The sequence below is a fragment of the Tamandua tetradactyla genome, chromosome 9 (genome assembly GCF_023851605.1).
Source record: "Tamandua tetradactyla isolate mTamTet1 chromosome 9, mTamTet1.pri, whole genome shotgun sequence".
Classification (NCBI taxonomy): domain Eukaryota; kingdom Metazoa; phylum Chordata; class Mammalia; order Pilosa; family Myrmecophagidae; genus Tamandua; species Tamandua tetradactyla.
The window spans coordinates 98491557-98512020 of NC_135335.1; positions in this window are offsets into that span (position 1 = coordinate 98491557).

The window sequence follows — 20464 nt, forward strand, 5'->3', positions numbered from 1 at the left end:
TATCCTAAATTTAATAAACACATGGGAGTTAACATCTTATGTCATTAGAAAAAAGAACTCCTTTTTCTTCCCCCCACCTTTTCTTTCCTTCTGAATTTTCTTGACATACAGGCATTTTATAGTATTCTCTGAGCCCAGGTGCGAAAGTTCACATTTACATTTGTAATGGGAACCTTTCTGAATGCTGGCTCTTCACAGATTGTTTATTGCACACTGGTGACATAACCATTATCTTTTCATTCTAATCTTCCTTGTCAATGTAACATCTGAAGCTCAGGTTAGAGAATTAGCAGTGCCCTGACTTAATCAGTTTATAAAAATCTCCAGAGAAAGCCCCCACCCCTCCATACATCACAGATGTCTTGTTTTCACTTGATTAGGCAATTGATTTGGTCTCCAGTGCCTCAAGAAAGGAATGATGCTCTTACTATTTATTTTTATACCAAAGAATAGAAAAGAAATAGGACAGGTCATATATAGTACAGCTGGATACAGAATAAAGTCTTCCAGGAAGCTGCCATGCATTGACTTTATCTGCTGGAAAAGGGGAAAGAACAAGGCATTTGCAGACATTTTACTCTTTTCATCCTACAACCTGCTAAAGGGTGGTCTAGTACACTGTGATTCACAACACAGCAGGATGTTCTCTGCTATAATTCATGTTTTATACATAGCAGCTGTACACTGGGAAGAGTCCTAGGAAACCATTTGGAGAGAAGTCGAGTTAAAGATGTTTGCACAGGTGAATGAACAGTGCATCTGGGGTTCAGAACTTTTCTCCTCTTTTAGCCCATTATCAAATGAACCTATTAAAGGTTCATTTAAAAGAGTATAGGTGGAACAAAGTGTCTGTCTGAGTGATATCCCGAGTGATTTAGTTCTAGAACTATTACTGGCTGCTCTGCAGCTTGAATTCTCTATTTCATCCGATGGAATCCCTGATGCAACTTTTGTGCTTGTAGCTGCCCAGCTGTAAGAAAAATGAAGTTTACTTGTTATACTAATTTATTACCATGTGTTTTTCTTTAGATATAAATGTATTTCTTATCCCAAATACTTGAGGATTAAGTTTGTACTATAAAATTTTCTAAAAGTGCTGTTTCCTGATGACAAGCAAAATTATTAATACTGATTATTTCATTCAGTCTTAAGGCTACTAGACTAGTCTTAGTAAGCCTTATAAGTCTTTGCTGACTAGAACTATTTGTTATTTGAAACTTACTTTTAAAAATTGTACTTTATCTATTGATATCTAACTATTGATGTGTATTTGATGTGAAGTAACATCCCGGCCCAATATAGCATCATAAAACTACCAACTTCTTTTTAGTAAGCAAAGCCCATTCTAAATATTATATTCCATGCATATCTTCAGAGTAAGGAGATTGATGCAGTTTTATTCATACGTAACATGTTTTCACAAACTGAAGTCCAGCCTCTCATCAATATGAGATTTTTCTTTTCTTCTTTATATCATTTGGATCTTACTTTGCATGATCAGAATAAGACCATGTGTCATTGTGAGGTTGCTTTGAATTAGCTTTCTTTGTGAACATCCATGATGAGGTGAATCTAGTTTTCTCAATGAAGCAGCGTGGTGATAAGTTAGACCACTCTCTCCTCATTCACACAGCACATTTTATGATCACCAAACTAGTCTCACAGCATCTTGGAAAAAGGCAATCACTTCAGAACTTGCACTGAGCATAGAGAAATGATATTCAGCACACAGCTGTGAGGAAGAGGTTAAAATTTAATCAACACAGATCTTTCACTTATATGTGAAGTACAACATGGGAGCAGAATGCTTTTTATAAAATTCAAAAAGCATTGATTTTGGCAGTAGCAGTTTTTAGCAGTAAACTCAGCATTTCCATATGGCTTCTTCTTTACTTAGGTGGAATATGAACATTTGCCACAGAAGTGAAAGCTAAGGTTTTCTGGTCAGTGAGGCTGATACATTTGTGTTTACAGTCAACAATGGTTGTCCAGATCACCACGGAGATGAATAATCCTTTTAATCTCTAGAAATCATTTTTCAAAGCGAAATTTAATCACTGCACAATGACAGTTGTATGTTCCCCATAATAAAAGTATACCCACTCCCCACTCATATGAATAATTCTAAGGAGCACTCCCTAAGTTTTTCTTTACAGATAGATAGGTTCATGAGATTAAGAAGATAGTCTGAAGATTAGTCAAGAGTCTCTACTTCAGAATATTGTCACATGTGAAAAGCCCTTTCAGACAATATGGTGACAAGAGCACCATGGCCTCCTGAGAGCTTTATCAGACTTTCCACAATGTGTTGCCAGACCCACAGGTCAAAACTGATTCCAGAGGAATTTACTTCCAGGAAGTCTCATGGAAGACGCTATCAAGATTACAAGGACATCAACCATCCTGCTTCATTTCTGACTGTTACGTTTCTCTTCCCATTTGGGCTTATTGTATCATAAATCCAGGATGCTCTTCCTTATCTTAAAATCATCAGCTGCATCAAGATAACATCTATTCTAAGCTCAAGGAATTTCAAATTATTCCTATGATGCCATGGAGTCGAGCATCTTAAGTCCATAATATCTCATAATGATTCAACATATACACAGTATTCTTAACATATTTTAAATAATTTAAAATCTAAGCTTTATAACTATAAATGTGGAATCAATAAATAAGTGATGGATTTTATTGTTATTACTCTTATACTCTTGAGGTTTGATTTCCATCTGCAATAGATGCAAATCCTTGTCACGCCCAAGGCCTAGACTTCCAAGAGTTCAAGAAAAAAGTAAATATCAATGACAAAAAAGTAAAAATAATAACAATAACAATCCAGGCATAGTATTGTCAACTTTTTTTTTTATTATTAATTAACGGAAAAAAAGAAACCAACCCAACATTTAGAAATCATACCATTCTACATATGCAATCAGTAATTCTTAACATCATCACATAGATGCATGATCATCATTTCTTAGTACATTTGCATCGGTTTAGAAGAACTAGCAACACAACCAAAAAAGATATAGAATGTTAATATAGAGAAAAAAAAATAAAAGTAATAATAGTAAGAACAAAACAAAACAAAACAAAACAAAAACCTATAGTTCGGATGCAGCTTCATTCAGTGTTTTAACATGATTACTTTACAATTAGGTATTATTGTGCTGTCCATTTTTGAGTTTTTGTATCTAGTCCTGTTGCACAGTCTGTATCCCATCAGCTCCAATTACCCATTATCTTACCCTGTTTCTAACTCCTGCTGAACTCTGGTACCAATGACATATTCCAAGTTTATTCTTGAATGTCGGTTCACATCATTGGGACCATACAGTATTTGTCTTTTAGTTTTTGGCTAGACTCACTCAGCATAATGTTCTCTAGGTCCATCCATGTTATTACATGCTTCATAATTTTATCCTATCTTAAAGCTGCATAATATTCCATCGTATGTATATACCACAGTTTGCTTAGCCACTCGTCTGTTGATGGACATTTTGTCTGTTTCCATCTCTTTGCAATTGTAAATAATGCTTCTATAAACATTGTTGTGCAAATGTCCACCTGTGTCTTTGCCCTTAATTCCTTTGAGTAGATTCCCAGCAATGGTATTGCTGGGTCATATGGCAATTCTATATTCAGCTTTTTGAGGAACCGCCAAACTGCCTTTCACAGTGGTTGCACCATTTGACATTCCCACCAACAGTGGATAAGTGTGCCTCTTTCTCCACATCCTCTCCAGCACTTGTCATTTTCTGTTTTGTTGATAATAGCCATTCTGGTGGGTGTGAGATGATATCTCATTGTGGTTTTGATTTGCATTTCTCTAATGGCCAGGGATATTGAGCATCTCTTCATGTGCCTTTTGGCCATTTGTATTTCCTCTTCTGATAGGTGTCTGTTCAAGTCTTTTTCCCATTTTGTAATTGGGTTGGCTGTCTTTTTGTTGTTGAGTTGAACAATCTCTTTATAAATTCTGGATACTAGACCTTTATCTGATATGTCATTTCCAAATACTGTTTCCCATTGTGTAGGCTGTCTTTCTATTTTCTTGATGAAGTTCTTTGATGCACAAAAGTGTTTAATTTTGAGGAGTTCCCATTTATTTATTTCCTTCTTCAGTGCTCTTGCTTTAGGTTTAAGGTCCATAAAACCGCCTCCAATTGTAAGTTTCATAAGATATCTCCCTACATTTTCCGCTAACTGTTTTATGGTCTTAGACCTAATGTTTAGATCTTTGGCCCATTTTGAGTTAACTTTTGTATAGGGTGTGAGATACAGGTCCTCTTTCATTCTTTTGCATATGGATATCCAGTTCTCTAGACACCATTTATTGAAGAGACTGTTCTGTCCCAGGTGAGTTGGTTTGACTGCCTTATCAAAGATCAAATGTCCATAGATGAGAGGGTCTATATCTGAGCACTCTATGCGATTCCATTGGTTGATATATCTATCTTTATGCCAATACCGCTATTTTTACCACTGTGGCTTCATAATATGCCTTAAAGTCAGGCAGTGCAAGACCTCCAGCTTTGTTTTTTTTCTTCAAGATGTTTTTAGCAATTCGGGGCACCCTGCCCTTCCAGATAAATTTGCTTATTGGTTTTTCTATTTCTGAAAAATAAGTTGTTGGGATTTTGATTGGTATTGCATTGAATCTGTAAATCAATTTAGGTAGGATTGACATCTTAACTATATTTAGTCTTCCAATCCATGAACATGGTATGTCCTTCCATCTATTTAGGTCTTCTGTGATTTCTTTTAGCAGTTTTTTGTAGCTTTCTTTATATAGGTTTTTTGTCTCTTTAGTTAAATTTATTCCTAGGTATTTTATTCTTTTAGTTGCAATTGTAAATGGGATTCGTTTCTTGATTTCCCCCTCAGCTTGTTCATTCCACTATCATTTTTATAAAAGAACATTTTATAATTGTAATTTTAATACTAAAACTGGGATAGACATACTCTATGGTCTTTTAAATTGAGAAAAGTGGTAATCTTACTAGAAATTAGCTTTACAGTTGGCTTAAGGTATTTTGAAGGGTTTGAAGCCCACAGCTACTACCTCTTCTGTTATTGTTTCTTAATTTACATAGTGTCTATTTTAAGATATAAAAAGTTCCACCATGAGTAACTGTTTCAGTTTGCTAATGCTGCCAGAATGCAGTATACCAGAAATATATGGCTTTTTTAATGGGGATTTATTAAGTTACAAGTTTACAGTTCTGAGGACTTAAAAATGTCAAAACTAAGGCATCCAGAGAAAGAAATCTTGACTTTAAAGAAAAGTTAAATAATGTCTGGAACTTCTTTGTCAGCAGGGAAAGCATATGGCTGGTGTCTGAAGTCTTTGCTCTGCTCCCAGTTCATTGCTTTGTGCTTCTGATTCCAGAGGCTCTAAGCATCTGAGGGCCCTTGCTTGGCTTCTTCTGAGCAAAACTCTGGGTTCTGGCTTACTTAGCATCTCATGGGAAGGTATATGGCAACATCTGCTGGACTCCTCTTTGGGTCCTGATTTCAGTCAGCTCTGGCAGATACTTTAGGTCCTTCTGTAATTTTCTACTGCATCTCCAAATGTCTGCATCTGTGTCAGCTCTCTCCAAAATGTTTCTCCCTTTTAAAGGACTCCAGGAAATGAATTAGGACCCAACTTGAGTAGGTGGGTCATATCTTCATCTAATCAAAAGTCACACCCACAGTACATTATGTTACATCTCTATGGAAGCACCCTAATCACCCTATAATACTGTATCAGGATTAAAAGAACATGGTTACTCCAACAAGGTTAGATTAGGGTTAAAAGAACATGGTTTTTCTGGGGTACATAACAGTCCATCTGCAATTCTCTTCTTTGACTTCTGTTTTGGTATGTGTGAGAGATGTTGGTTGGATATGCTATATCCATCCCTCAATCCTCTTTTTCTTCATTTACCCCTCTATAAAGGACTAAAGTGGCCACATTACCAATTCTCCCCAACAAAGACATAAGGGGAATTCCTTGCACGGTTACTAGGAACTATTCTATGTATGAAGGAAAAAGATGTGTTAGAAAAGCACTCATGCACCATCTGGCCACTGCACTGCCTCAGTTGCTGAGATGCCTCTGAAGGAAAATGCCTGGCGCTGTGGTGGCCATCTGAGGAGCATGAGATAACAAGCCTAAGGATGAAAAGCAAAAAATGATGATGGGACAGAAAAATGGATACAGCTTGACTGCTGGATAGCATATGAGTTATGACACCAAGTCTGGAGTTTTCTACTTCTGTACTTCTTAGGTAAAAAACAAACATCCTTGTGATTTAAGACACTGTTACATTTTCTTCAAGTTGTGGATATTTTACAGGTGCAATAGAACAATCCTGCTGCTATTTCCAACTCTCTCCAACTCTCTTTCGAAGAGAGTCATTTACTACTCTACCTATCCATATAATGGATCATGGGACTAGATATATGTATGCATTGATCAGAGAGCCAGTAAAAAGCCAAGTGAACCATTTTCTGCTTCATAATATCAGCAGCTAAACCCAAAGAGTATATGCAATAATTCACATAAATCACTCCATGCAATTGGTTGATGACATGAAAGAGAAATAAGATTCCATACTTTTACATCAAAAACACAACCAGTATAACTGTTTTCACATATCTATCAATCTGTCTTTCCATTTATGGATTCATCCATATATTATTCTTTAGTTTAGACTCTCTGACTCAGTAAATAATTCTTTGTTTCACCAGCAGTCTTTATAAAATATTTTCTTTTTCATCCTGGAAGCTGTGGAAATCTAATAGAGTGTGCACTATCTTGAATTAAGTTGTGCATTGACATAATTGTAAATGGGTGTGGAAATGGAGGTATCACCATTTAAATATCATATGTTAAAATTAGTCCAAATGTGGAAGTCAAAGTTTTCATTCAAATCTTGGTTTGACTTTACTGCTCTGAGCTCCATCAGAATTCTAGCATTTCTAGAAAATAAATGAGGTTGGAGAATCTGGGGCAGTTGCTGGCATGACTATGACAGCAGGGCAGGGCACTCAGGAAAACACTGAACCAAACGGTGTGGGAATAATACAAATTTCAATGTTCTAGAAAATTATATGGTTGTATGTCTTATTGAGGTTCCCTGGGAAACAGAATCAAAGACAGAGACTAGCATGCAGGAAATTGATTACAGCATGCCTCTAGGCACAATATCAATGATAACATGAATGAAAAAAGAATGTGCAGAGAGATGAGGTGAACCATAAAACAGTTCCAACAAAAGTCTCAGCAGAAACCTTAGCAAACTTGAGAGATGAGATGGCTCTTTGGAGTTGTCCACAAATGAGTCTACGGGACCAAGTCTTCATACTCTCAAATGAATCATTATTGGATACAGGTTGCCCTGGGGAAAGGAGCTTGCCATGGTAAGGTGGCTCTCTCCTCCTGAGGGTAATCCTCAGAGAGAGAGTCAGTTGAAACCCAACAACTGTCAACAGTCTCATCAGGTGGAGCACAAGTTCTCAGTCATAAAGAAAGGATTTGGACAGCATACGACAGCATCTGTGGCACTGCACCAATTTGTATTTGCAGGATATCAGTCCTGACCTTCCCCTGCTTTGTCTCCATTGCACTTATCTTTATCCAATACTGGGCAAGTTACTGGACCAGCAATTACCTGATTTTCAAGCAAGACTGATTACTCTATCTCTAGAGACACTCTCAACAAAAGGCCACGTAAACTATTGCTTCTCAAATCAGCCAAATCAGCCTACACAGGGAAAGAAGAGAGAAAAATTTCTCTGCAGACACTCTTCCCCATTGGTCCAAGATTCATCCCAGACAACTTAAATTTTCTATACTCCTGGGTTGAGGATTCGTAGTCACACAGAGTATTTGACAACGCCTGCCTGCTTTGACTAAGGCGAGAAGTGGTAGTGGAATCTTCTCCAGCCTAGCTAAGAAACTGAAAGCATTTATTCTAGAAAGTTAAATAAGTTAGAGAAAAAAAAATAGAAAGCCAGTAGTCGAAGGATGCAAGCTCAAGCTGAGATCTGAGAAAATGACAACCTCCAGAAAAGGTGACAGGGGAGCTGAGTTTAAAGAAAAACTGGCTGCAGGGATGAAACAGTCCAAGAGGAATATTATGATTCAGGCCTTCTGTGAGTCACAATAAATTGTTATCAAGGCCAGGCTTCTTATCGGCCTCATGACAAAGTAAGCAACAAAGGAATTAAGTGAGAAGTTCCATATAGGATAACAGTACTCCTGTGAACTCTTCCCCCTAACTATAGACAAAAACAAAAAATAAAATAAGTTGACATTCTTGGTTCCTCTGCTGCTTTACTATTGAATATTTTTACACATAGCAGTACTTGCTACCATTTTTGTGTGAAAAATAGTCCCTAAAAGCATATGTAACTGATTACATATGTAGAACGGACTGATCATAATAAAAAAAATTTAAAAAGGAAGCATATGTAAATTTTCTGAAGGATACATAAAAACTGATGACATTGGCTGAGTTCAGGACATGAAATTGGGAGTCTTGGAGATAGGGAAAAGAGAAAGATTCTTCGTGGTATCCCCTACAAATTTCAAACCATGTGAGAGTATTTTTTTTCACAAAAAAATTATCAATCAATGCAAATTTTGCAAATATGGAATTATTATGAAAATGTTATAAACCTTTGATTGTAGAACTCAAACATTCAATCAATAAAAATGTGTTGAATTCATAGTACATGCCAGAGAGTGGACAAAGGGTAAGAAATAGAGTAGAGAGCAAGACAGATAAGTTTCTTGATCCTATAAAGACAGAAGGAATTGAATAAAAGAGAGTAAGTCCATAATAGCACATGAACAGCCTTCATGCCATTCACACAGGAGAACAATATTATCAGCAATAAAAAATTAATGATTAGCCATTTTTACACATTACTAAAATCTCTTTTCTCTTTCTCTCTCTCTTTCTCTGTATATAGATAGATAGATAGATAGATAGATAGATAGATACATAGATACATAGATATATAGAGATGCAAGCTGCATGTTGGTTTTTTGAAGGGGTTAATAAAGTTTCCAAATATGTTTAATTTATTAAAAAAAATAAAGTTTCATATAATCTTGGTCAATCAAATATCTGAAGAAATATTTTGACAAAATTTTTCCTCCTATCAAATAGTACCCAAGTCAAAGAGGTTACAGTCCCTAACCAATGAGGTGATGGTCATAATTTTGAGCCCTTCAAATTTTCTCACCATCTGAAAGAGTGGCCTAGCACTTTTGAAAATTATAAATGTCTTTGTTAATTATTCAAAGTGTCAAAGATAATCACGGAAAACGCATTAAATCATTTGCAGACAGTACATTAAAAAATGCCCCCTGTGTAGATGTTCTCTTTAAGCTGACTCTAGTTGACTAATCAAAACTGAAAGTTGTTTTCCTTCACTTAGAGTCAGGAAGCTGCATACACATCAGGGTTCGGTTTCTCTTCTACTATTATATGACGTTATAGAATGACAGGCTCATCTTCATAATTCTAAAACCCAAGATGGACAAATGAAAATTTCTCGTTATTGTTTTGTAGATCATGGAAGTAGTTATGTCTAGTAAAAGGTATAAAGAGTCTGGGCTTTGGAATAAAACCTGGCAGAAATCGTATCAGTTGAGCCACTTACTAGCTCTATGATATTGAGCAAGTTAAATTCTATATCCTAGTTTCTTCACTGCTTATATAGCATTGCAATAGTGCCTACTGCAGAGGGGTTCTTAAGAATTTCATAAAATAATCTATGAAAAAACACTTATCCTTGTGCCTGATGATATACACTAATAAATTTCTATTTAAATAATGATAATTAAGGATTTCCTTTTGAATGGCATCTGGCTAACCACTAATATCTCCTTTTTTCCCAGTGTACACCCAAGAAAACACATTAAAGTTTCAATTACATAAGAAGTTGGAAAAGAATTATGAACCCACACCTAACAATAAGATGTGTAGATTTGAATTGAAAATCTCAACCTGTGGCTATGCATGTTGACATATTGTCTGTCCTCTTAAATGAAACATATCCATGGTCCTGAAAGAAGGTAGGCTACATCCTTTACTTGGTAAGGCAACAAGCTAGAAATGACTTGTTTCTTAACTGCCCTAGATCTGTTTGTTTTTGTTTTTTTTTTTTGTATATTCTTTTTCCATGTGGGTATCCTGTTATTGCAGCACCATTTGTTAAGTTATTTTAGTTTTATGTTTGTTTGTTTCTTTGCTTGTTTATTTATTTTGGGGGAAATGCATGGGTCAGGAATTGAACCCAGTTCTCCCATATGGCAGGCAAAAGTTCTAACACCGACTAATCTGTTTTTAGATGTTCTTCTAAATATATTCAGATATTCCAGTACCCAATAATACTAAATTAAGTAGCATGGGGGAAGGAGAAACAACAGAAGAAGTACAATTAGCACCACACTAGATTGTAGGAGATGTTGTCCAATAATTCAATCAATATCGGTCAGGAAAGATCTAGAAAGGATTGCAGTTACTTTCTGCTAAATCATAATAAATGCTCTCTAAACAAGTAAAACTGGACCAGTAGTATGAGCACATTAAAGTTGTACTCTCAGAAAATAATTTCTTTTTAGCAATCGCCAAGAGTGTCATGAATTGGGCTAATGACGAGTCCACTGATTTTTCTCTTGGATACAACCATTCTCAAAAGAGTAATGTGACAGAAAGTTGTTACTTTTCAAATATGTTTTTCCCTTCTTCTCTACTAACAAAATTCTAATTTTTACCTAGACCATGTATAAAGAACACATTTGTCTGTCTTCCTTGCAACAAGTTATGAATAAATTCTTGCCAATAATATGTAAACCTAAGTTCATTTGCCCATTTCTATGAACTCTACCTTATTTTTCTCATTTAAAAAAAATGCCTTGTTCCTTGCTCTGCTTAATGCCTTATAATTGGAAGTGATGGCCAAAGCAATCGCTACTTTCTTGTGGCAGAAGGAAAACACCGTGTCTCAGGAATGGTACACAGGTGAGGTAGAAAAACAAGGATCCTTTGGAAGACAATTGCCATGCCAAGCCTGGTCCACCAGAGAGGGAAACACTTACTTTAAACTACTGTAATTTTGTACCTCTTTTATTACCAGTAAACTTCATCCTAATAAATTAAACATTTTTAAATGAACTTAAAGAAAAGATCATTATATTAAGAATATAAAGATTATTTGACTACAGAAAGCAGAAAAATATGATGAAGATACAAGATTACATGTAGAATTTTATGACTCAACAAATCTATACAAAAGCAGGACACAAAATCTAGGAGGGAAAAAAGGCTAAGATGAAAATATAATGGGGCATCCTATTTCTCACAATAGAGCAGGATAAATATTCTGAAAAATTCTCCTGCTCTAAAACACATTGATTACAAATATTTTTAAATATGTAGGTGAAAAAATAAATTGAGGGAAATTTTCATGGGCTAAAAATGAAGATGGAACAGGACAATAAAAATGTAAACTGAACCTATTGTGAGGGCACCTATAATCTTTGAGGGAATCGAAGACTTTGAACTTTAACCATCAGGTGGGGGAATGAGAAACTTGGCAAAGAAACAACTACAAGGTGGAAGAATCTTTAAAGCACTAAAGCTTCAGTGAAAAGATATGCTTCAAAACCTCCACTTGAAGTTCTCTGGTCCTATATACTAGGAAATATGTAGTTTAAAAAAATTACTCCTTCTTTTATGTGGCTTCCCAACTAGAAAAATATATATACCTTTTGTTTTACTTTCCTAGACTGCTCAAGGCAGGTATCATAAAATGGTTCAGCGTAATCACTCACGGTGAGAGTCCAGTAAAATGTCCAAATCAAGGCATCATCAAGATGAGGCTTTCCTCCCAAAGCCTGGCTGTCAGGCATCCTCAGCTCCTTAACCACATGGCAAGGCATGTGACAGCCTCTGCTGATCTCTTCCCTCACTTCTGGATTTTGTTGCTTTCAGATTCTTGCTTCCGGTAGTTTTCGTCTCTCTCTGTATTCATTCCATTTAGAAAGGACTCCAGTAAGAGGATAAAGACTCATTCTGAATGAGGTGGTTCAGACATAACTGAAGTTGACTCACTAAAAGGTCCTACTTACCATGGGTCCACACCCACAGGAATGGATTGGATTTATTCCATTCTGGAGGTACATACAGCTTCAATCCACAATATCGTTGATATAAAAAATCAAAATGAGACATCTTTTGAAGCATAGAATTTAGTTCAGTTTTTCTTTAATTTTGTCTTTAGCTTAAATTCAACTAAAATGTTAATATACTTTATTTTAGAAGCACTTATAAATATGACCTCATTCTTTAAAATTCTTTCCTTCTACCTATTCTATTAATCCCTTGATCTTCCTATTTGTATACATGTACATGTGAGATAATCTGATATTAGAACAAGTTATTCCTGGAGGAGAGGGTTGATATGAATTAGGCTGATTGTCATAGTCTTTTATTTTTCAAGTTATTAGGTTTTTGTAATTTCCATTTGTCCTTCAATATAGCAAGGAAAAACAAAAACAAAAAAGAAAAGTTCAATCTTATTAATAGTTTGCTGAATACAGAAAAAGAAAACAAATAAAAAGGGGGAAAGTTCGCATTTGTAAATATTTACTATTTGTAATATGTGTCGATTTGACTGGGTTATAGTGTTCAGTTGTTTGCTCAAGCACTGGCATAGATGTTGCTGTAGATATCTCGAGGTATTTTGTAGATAAGATTACCATCTACAATCGGCTGTAAGCAAAGGCACTTGATAATGTGAAAACCTTAACAGCAAACTGAGGGCTCCAGAAAATTAAGAGATCTTTTCTCAGGACTTTGCCATCTGCTCTGAGTTTCTAACCTGACGACCTCCTCTACAGATTTTGGACTCAACACTTCAACATCAACTCTTATTGGAATTCCCAGGCTGCTAACTTCCCCTACTGATTTTTGGCATTCCCAATCTCCACAATCATAATCCCATTCCTTGCAATGAAATCTAGATCTTTATCTAAATGTGTTCAAATATATAAATATACCATTGGTTTTGTTTCTCCCGAGCACCTGACTAGCGGAGCTACCAAATTCAACAGAAATAACAAAAATAAACCAACAAAAAAGAACCAACGTGAACTCAATATAGCAATATCACACATGGCAGTGTGCAAAGAAATTGAGAAGCAGAAGCCACAGGAGCAGAGAGTCCAGGGATCTCTCTGTATGAGAACAATGAAGCCCTTGTAATTTAATAAAAATACTTTGAACAAATTCTGAGGGTGTCTACAAGGTCCTTGCAATGTACTTAGAAAATATAAAAGAGCAGAAAATTAGCTAAGGTTGGAAGATAAATGCCTCCTCCCTAGTAAGGACGAATTGGGCATGGTGGGGAGGGAGTTGTGTGTGTGCACTATATCTAACTTTAGTCACCCTGAAAGTTAAGCTTAGTTATCTCTATTTATTGCCTATGGAAACCATGACTTACCCAAGTTAAATTATGAACATCCAATTTACTTAGTGGCAGAGACTGGACCAAACCAACATCGTTTAGCACCAAAGTTCATTTTCTTTTCATTGCATCATCTTTCTTATGACACTCATACAACTGAAAATGAAGTTAATTGTTGAGGAAAAGTGTGTACTTTGTGGCTCAGTGGAATACCCACACGTTCAAATATATTCCTCCTAAAATTTCTAGTAAAATATTTCATTCTGGTTCTTTTACAGCAAGATTATAAACCAATTCTCATAGAGATACGACATTAAATTCTGTTTCCATTGACTCCAACATATAGGGGATATCACAGTAGTGTGTCAAATATTTTTGTTCTTATTTATTATCAATGTTATCACAGAGTATTAAAAGTAAAGCAAACATTAGAAGAAAATAACATTTTGTCAAAAACTCTCTGAACCCCATTTTTAAGTTCTAATTGCCTCGATGAGGATGGTTGCCATTTGTGAATAAAAGATTACATTCCCTCAGAAATCAGACAGCAGTAATTCCATTTATCAATTCATAGATTTTAGCCATAACACAAATATTTACTAGCTTTCTCTAAAATAATCACCATAAAGTAGTGTTATTTTAGACTTCATTCCTGTGGATTTATTTATTGAAACACTTTACAAAACCATACAGCAAACACATTGTATGTAAAAATAATATATAAATATATTCCAGTATAATGGGATGCAAGAATATTTTAGGTATCTACATTATTTTTAAGAATTTTTTTATTTTATTTATTTATTTTTTTCATTTCTACAGTTTGTCTGATTTTAATAGCCAATTTTTCCATTGACTTTCCCATGGGCTCTCAATCCTTCATGAAAATTGGAGTCATCTGCAAACCTTAAATAAAAGAAGAAAATAAACAGGTTTAGGACACATTCCCAGACTTTCTAATATAACTACTCTGAATTTAACTACCTAAGAATTGATCATTTTTATAATAATTACCAGGAGAATTTAAAGTATATCCAGGATTGAGAAATAATTGGGTAACATATTAAAAATGAGATAACACATTTTGTTACTTGTCTTAGAAACAAACAAATTAAAAATGGTTGTTATATTTTCCCTCCAAATATTCCCGAAAGAGTTTTTGTTACCCCAATCTCATATATCCAGTGATGGCAATCCTGCTGTACTCAAGAAAGTCCAGTCTGTGCCCTAACTCTCTGCCTATCTTACATTTATGATATCACTGGATACAGCCAGCAACCACTACATGAAATCAGGACACATTATTTTAAGTAATATTAACACTGGAATAAAAGTGTATACAAAGTTATTTGTCAGACACATTTAATAAGAGCCAGTATGCAGACCAAAGTTTGTTGTTTGTGAAAATTAGAAGTATCTCCAACCATTTACATGTGTTTAAATGGAATAAAAAATTTTCCCAGCTGAAATTCATTTGAATAATTAATTTTATTTGTTCATAATTTTGCTGTGTAAATATTTTTTAGGAATTGACCAGAAGGATCAGTCATCAATTTTCACTGAGGAATATTCCATAGTTGATTCAACATCATGTTTTTAGTATTTCTGCATTTCAAATCAATGTCTTCAGGTTTTCATCTGTCTCAATTGTTTATGAACTGTCAAAAAATCAAATGTATGCATGCCATCTGAATACATAATATCTGAAAATAATGTTGTTAAAATGTTTCCTCAAGAAGAAAGATTAAGAAGGATGGCAGGTAATTTGGTTAACAGGTTGGGGCCTGTTGTAAGGGGTCCTGGATTGTAAACTCTTAGAACCATCACATACATTCAGGAGTTGTAACTTACTTCTTAATTCTGAGATACTGAGTCATTTCTGTATAACCTGGTCATTCCCTGGAACTCTGGGTATTTATGTGGCACCTGAAAGTCTGACTTAGAGCACTGAAGCTATGAAAATTAGCATTATCACCTACAGTAACTGTTTAAAAAGTTGAAGAGATAGTCAGACTTTGGCTAGAGATATGGATGAAGCTGACCTGGATAGGACTAAGGCAAATCAGAATACAGGGTAAAGGATGATATTGTCCATATTTTAAAACTTCAACTTCTGAATGAGACTAAAGGGAGAGATGTTTGTTTGGTGCAAAATTAATATTTTAGGTAGTTCATTATCTAATTTAACTCATATGGTCAGTTTATTTGAACACCAAAATTAAATGGAATCTTGAAAAAAAAGGATGGCAGGTGATTTGATATTAAATAATATTTTTATGAGATGGATAAAATTATATAATATATAATAATCTTAGACATTGCTATATATATATAATATTTACCAATATGATGCATACCCCCAAATATATTATCATGTATACTATACTAATATAAATTACATAAATGCTAAAATAAAATGAAAGTTAAAATATACTTCTTAGCTATTTTACTTTTATGTTCAAGATATATTATAGAATATTTTTAAATGCATTGTATATTTTTCAGCCATATACTCCCCACAAATTAAACTAATAATACAATTAAATGAATATCATTTATCAGTGTTTTAACCTTGACCCAGCAGGGGTTAAATATAGATTGTTTCAGAAGAGAAATAGAGTGATTACTAATTTAAAACATTATTTCCTTTGCATTAATGATAAAAAGGTGTTGTTTCATTTTAAGATTCCCTGGGTCTCTCAATTCTAATCCAATATCAACAAACACATTTAACATGAGCACTGACTATGATTTCACATGAATTTTGCTGTCCAGAAGGAAATGTATCACCCATTTTCCACACAAACTACAACAGCTTCAGAACCCAGGGTACAAATACCTGTCCTCACCATATGAGAAGAAGTGAGTTCTCCTAAATATCCCATTCTCCCCTACCACCAGTGAAAGCAGTGTTCTAATAGAGCCAAAACAAGCTAAATATTCATCACGGGTTTTTCCTTCCTTCTCTGAGATAAACTTATAGACACATTAAGCAGATTCTTAAACTTCTCAAAGTGCTCTTTATTTCCATGAAATCTGTAAATTATCAGCATCAGACAATCAATTGAATGTTATCTCTTATCGGAATTAAATAGATATTTCATATTATTTCCAAGCATTTTAATATAAGCCCAATTATGTGCCGGACACCTAAGGATGAAAACCTTTGTACTGATAGAGAGAAAATATTAAATGTCAGGTCTTGTTATTTCTAGTCTATAAAAGGGAACCTGATGATTGGGTTAAAGTGGAGAATTGGGGAAGGTTGTGGAATGGGTAACAGAGATAGAAAAGAAAACTACATAAGACAGAAAGAAGGAAGGAAAGAAAGGTGGGAGGGAAGGAGGAAAGAAGAAAGAGAAGGAGGGGAGGATAAAAGAAAGGAAGAAAAAAGGCAGAAACTATAAAAAATTTGTATTTCCACACACAAAATAGATGTCAGCAAAAATATGCAAGGTGGGGAGTCCAGATGGCGCCTAACCACTCAGATATCACTCTTCATTTGCTAGGCAGTGGGACCATCTTAACAGGAATTTATATAATGTTGAGGAAACACACACACACAAACACATAGACACACACACATTAAATAAATAGGACGTTGCAATAATATGTGTTCTAGCTAGCTCCAATTTGTGAAAAGGTTTGGAGAGGAGTCTAGAAAGGGGGGTTATGTAATAAATAGGAGGCAATATTGAGAGAAAATGTAAGTTATATATGAAATATTTAAATGGAGCCTTTAGGCTTTGGAGTTTCCAGGCTCAGAACATGTCTATGGCTTTTCCCAGTGGCGTGGTTGCAACAGTTGTAATATAAGATGGAGTTCCCTATTGACAAACACCATGCCTCTTCCATCTGCTGTGTTGCTTAGAAAGAAGCTTGAAGTGGAAAGTAGCAGACCTGTTGTGGTGGTGGCTTCTATAAATTTGCCTGGGATCAAAACAGTCTGACACTTAGATTGTGTAGTCTCATTTCATAATTTGTCAAGATACTCAAACACACACAGAAGGAGTGATGGGAGTAGAACCCATATTAAATAAATTAACCACATGAGATTTTTTTTCTCTCTCTCTCTATCTTTCCTAGTAGGCCAGTGGCAAATATCATGACTTAGGAAATGAAATTATTTGTATGCTAAACATGCTGCAGACAAAATCATGGAGTCTTTCTTGGGAAATTTATTCGTATCATGATCCATGAATCGTTGACCCATGGTTCGGGCCTCAGAAGTTAAAAACAACTTAGATCACTTTTGTTGTTTTTGTTTGGAAGGGTGGGGTATCTTAGAGTGGAAGATAAATGTAAGACATTTTACTCATCTGTTTTTAAATGGGAAAAGAAACACCATATGTATTAGTTAGGGTTCTCTAGAGGGACAGAATCAACAGGGAACACTTGCAAATATAAAATTTATAAAAGTGTCTCACGTGACCAGGGGAATACAAAACCAAAATCCGCAGGGCAGGCTGTGAAGCCGACGACTCCGATGGAGGGTCTGGAGGAACTCCACAGGAGAGGCTCGCCAGCCAAAGCAGGAATTGAACCTGTCTCCTTTCAATCCTCCTTAAAAGGCTTCCCGTGATTAGATTAAGCGTCACTCATTGCAGAAGACACTCCCCTTTGGCTGATTACAAATGGAATCAGTTGTGGATGCAGCTGACATGATCATGATCTAATTCTATGAAATGTCCTCATTGCAACAGACAGACCAGCACTTGCCCAACCAGACAAACAGGTACCACAACTTGGCCAAGTTGACACATGAACCTGACCATGACACCATAATAACCATATGTGGTAAAGTGGTAAATTATAAAGTATAATAATTACAATAAAATCACCCTATTTGGAGCACATTTCCAACTGAAACTGAAAGGATTGAGATAAACATTACTTTCAGACTGCTTTCTTTGAAAAAAAAATACTGTAAGTTGAGAAAACACACAATTTCTAGGATGTTTACTTATAGATTTGAGATTCATTTCACTGGTTTAGGGAATACAGTAGGATCAGATGTTAGAAGGGAAAAAATTATGAGTCCACTTTTTTTTAGCAAATTAAGTCTGAGGACTGTGTGGGCTTTTAAGGAATGTTGTAGCCCAAATGGCTATAGAAAGAAATTTTGACAGGAGATAGTAGAGATTTGTGAGTTCATCAGTATCTAGCCGATAAGCTCAAACCAGATAATTTCATCCAATTGACTTAATGCTTATTCCAGAGGTTTGTCCACGCCAAACTAAATGCCTGAACATTTGAGAACTTCTGCTTTGCTGCTTAATATTGCTCATATTTTATTTTTATAACTAAATTAATTTGAACTTTTAAATGAATTCATAGGGTCACTACCAACATGAGGAGGTATACATTATTAGTTTGCTTAAAGAAACCTGAGCATTTAGCTCAATAGAGCATGCAAAAGTGACCTGCTGATTTTTCCACATGAATGTCTCTTCACTATTTTGGATCCCACAGGCCCTAATCCAAGTGTATAATTTTCTCTGAACATGGGCTCCTCTTCTGGACACCATTTTTCTGTTTATATCTTCAAGCCATCTTCTATCTCATCCATGCCTAAAACCTGAGTTTTAGACAATATATAATACAAAGCTTATAAGCTCATAAGCTTATGAGTTTATAAGCTTTGTATTACCCATAATGAAATAGAAAAGTGTGGCAGATGTAAAATGAATTATACTATTTAATGCACTATAAAATATTACCCAAAATGTTTTATAAAATACGAATTAGTATTCTTAATAACAAAAATTGTTTTCCCAATTTATAATTTCACTAATTACAAAAATCCTTAATGTCTCATTGCAATGCTAATCTGCATGGGATTAAAATGGCAGCTAAGATTTAAGGATGTCTAAAGGATAAACAAGGACTAATGGAACCTCATAGGAGTACTGGTATTATGGATCAATTTATTTCATCTATTCACTCCCACATAAAGAGAAGTTATTCACAAAACTCTGAAAAGAATATCATTGTTGTGCTAGTTTAAAAGGATGTATGTCCCTTAGAAAAGCCATGTTTTAATCAAAATCCCATTTCATAAAGGCAGAATAATCCCTATTCAATACCGTATGCTTGAAACTGTAATCAGATCATCTCCCTGGAGATGTGATTTAATCAAGAGTGGTTGTTAAACTGTATTAGGTGACACCATGGCTCCACCCATTGGGGTGGGTCTTGGTAAGTTTCTGAAGTTCTATAAAAAAGGAAACATTTTGGAGAATGAGAGAGATTTCTGAGAGAGCAGAGAATGACCTAGCCACGAGAAGCAGAGTCCACCAGCCAGCGACCTTTGGAGATGAAGAAGGAAAATGTCTCCCAGGGAGCTTCATGAAGCAGGAAGCCAGGAAAAGAAACTAGCAGATGATGCTGTGTTTGCCATGTGCCCTTCCAGATGAGAGAGAAGCCCTGACTGTGTTCACCATGTGCCTTCTCACTTGAGAGAGGAACCCTGAGCTTCATCAGCCTTCTTGAACCAAGGTATCTTTCTCTGGATGCCTTAGACTGGACATTTCTATAGACTTGTTTTAATTGGGACATTTACTTGGACTTAGAACTATAAATTAGCAGCTTATTAAATTCCCCTTTTTTAAAAGCCATTCCATTTCTGGTATATTGCATTCTGGCAGCTAGCAAACTAGAACAATTGTCATTTTCAATTAAAAGTGTATCCATTATTTTGGACCCTGCAGTGTGTCTGCAAGGCATGATACTGTTTTCCCTCAATGTATATACAATCCAGATATATTTTGCCTGATTCAGCCTTCTTAAGTGAGATAATATTTCTTACTTAACTACTTGAAGACCATCTGGGTTATGAAACCTCATTATGACAAATTAACATAAGTGGCTCATGGCTCAGCTAAAAGCAAACATAAAAATCTATGTGTATATACATATATGTATCAATGCACACACACACACACACACACATGGGCGTGCATTGAATGATAAAAGGCTGAATAAAATATTC